Source organism: Gadus chalcogrammus, chromosome 6 (assembly GCF_026213295.1).
Source record: "Gadus chalcogrammus isolate NIFS_2021 chromosome 6, NIFS_Gcha_1.0, whole genome shotgun sequence".
NCBI lineage: Eukaryota > Metazoa > Chordata > Actinopteri > Gadiformes > Gadidae > Gadus > Gadus chalcogrammus.
Genome location: NC_079417.1, coordinates 13,511,692 through 13,514,191, shown reverse-complemented (window position 1 = coordinate 13,514,191; position 2,500 = coordinate 13,511,692). Strand labels below are relative to the sequence as shown.

Here is a 2,500-nt window from a genome sequence, read left to right as displayed (position 1 = left end):
TAACAGCACCTTTTCAAACAATGGCCAGATGTGGCAAGCTGGTTTGGATACCGCAAGCCACAGTGACACAGAGAGAGAGAGAGAGAGAGAGAGAGAGAGAGAGAGAGAGAGAGAGAGAGAGACGAGAGAGAGAGAGAGAGAGAGAGAGAGAGAGAGAGAGAGAGAAAGGGAGAGAGATAATGAAGAGGAGATAAAAGAGCCAGAGAGAGAGAGATAATGAAGGGGGAAGATAAAAAGAGCCAAATAGAAGGATGGGGAAGAAACAAATATGGTCATTAATTTACACAGGGAGGAAGAACAGAACACGGGGGAAAGAAGGAAGCGTGAGAAAGATGTGTGATCTTTTGGTTAAGTCGAAGGAAAAGGAAACTATGTAGAAACAGTAGAGGAATCAGTCCACGAGGAAGTAAATTAAGTGTGGCGCCTGTATCCTTCTCCGTCTTTCGCTAGGTCTAACACTCTCAATCTTCTCCTCCATAAAAATAGACATTGGGGCTTGATATATTCACACACACACACACACCCTCTCTTTCTCTGTTTATATCTCTTTATCCTTCTCTATCAAATAGGGCCTCTTCCGCAGTGATGTCATTTGAGTGGGGAAAAATGGCAGAGTGAAGATGGTGGAATCTTTCCGTCCGTTTAGAGGCCGTGCCTCTCTCGGCGTTGCTTGACATCATCAAAGCCACTTTGCGAACGAAACGAGAAAAACTGACATCTGTCTCTATTCAAAAGGATTTTCTGTAGCGCATAAGAGAACCTACGGGGTGTTTGGATGTGAGACCACAGCAATTGACTGTGTGAGTCATTCTGCCAGTGTGTTTCAAAGAGCACCCTTCGCAAAAACCACCTATGCAATGTTATTTCTGCTCGCCCTTCGTTCGCTCCTTGATTTTGTTCTAGTAGGAGTTGGGAATCACAACCAGACAGTGTACTGGAGTGTGGTCGACCGCACCGTAGATACACACACAGTGCACTCTGTTCAAAACCCACATACCCACAGTTTATGCAGTGCTTCGCAGGGTAGAGGTGTTTCTATCTAAACGCAATCTGTCTGGGTCCAACAGGGATTTAGCGCCCTGCGCGGTGGGAAATGTGTGCACATCAAAAACATACCTGCACACCCACACGCACACACACACACACACACACACATAAACACAAATGCACGCACATGCACACAGAAATACACACACTCAAATGCATTCCTTTGTAAAACCAAATATTTTTCTGATTTTTCGACTTGAGCCTGTAAAAAGAAGCACATTCATACTAAGTGGTTGGTCATGACATCTAAGAGTTTTACAACATTGCTTTGGTGCTGTTTGGATGTTGGCATTTGTAATTTTGTTGACAGTGCCAGACAATACATTGGAAATGCATGTGATTCAGTTTGAAATGTTCACAACAAGGTAATATTATTGGCCCACAAAGCAATTCACATCTTTCTGCTAAAAGCCCATTGGTGAGATTTTAGCCCTCCCCCAGTTCCATTTGCAACTGCTTGGAGAGCACTTATGTGTGTTACAGCTCAGAACCCGACATTATGCAGGAATTCTTTTGTTGTCATTTAGAAATCCAAATTCCCACTACCACTAACAAACATCACAAAAGGCACATGCACCCACACAAACACACACAGACTAGCACACAAGCACAGTTGCACACTAGCTCAGACACTCAAGAACACACAGCATGCCGAGCCACAAACACAAATCATACAGGACAAATATGGGATGGGAACATTAACACACGCGCACACACACACACACACACACACACACACACACACACACACACACACACACACACACACACACACACACACACACGCACACAAACACACACACACACACACACACACACACACACTAACTAACATCACAAACGCATACACACGTTTGCACAAGCGCACGCAGACGCACACACACAAACACACAGACACACAGGTATATAAGGAAGGAACAAGGAACACTGAGAATCAACCCCAAAGGCCTGGCTCGTTTTCATTCATTTCCTCGGCACGGCAATTAAAAAAAGAAGTAGGACTCCTGTTAAGAGAACCACAAGAAGGGCTTGCGACTTAAAATATCTCCCACTAGTCATTCCCCGGAGATGGAGTACAGGGAGGATGGGATAGTTGGGGGTGCAGGGTGCTGTGGGGGGGGGGATCTGGTTAAGGAGCAGAATGCCAATCAGCGCTGAGGGACATTGGCATTCTCACGCGGGTCTGTGATGTGAAGCCCTGGCAGGCCGCTCGTGTTCGGGCCAGCGTGGCAGGGCTGATCACTCGATGTTTATCTTATCTTGGAGAGTCATTTTTCAAAAAGGGGTTCTACATCTCTTTGGACAAGCTCTCGTTGTTGCGGTGTGAGCCAAAAGTCGAACGAAAACACAGATAAAGACATGATCTTTGCATGTGCATACACATGCAAAGATCAAACAGTCGCATAGGCTAGGCAGAAAAACAAAGCCCTTTGTCTATCGTGGCAAACACAAT

At 45.5% G+C, this 2,500-nt stretch overlaps 1 protein-coding gene across 2 annotated transcripts in view; it reads right to left on the bottom strand.

Annotated features, from left to right (window-relative positions):
• efna5b (ephrin-A5b) overlaps positions 1–2,500 on the bottom strand; it is a 62,132-nt gene that overhangs the window by 42,360 nt on the left and 17,272 nt on the right. The window lies entirely within an intron of this gene.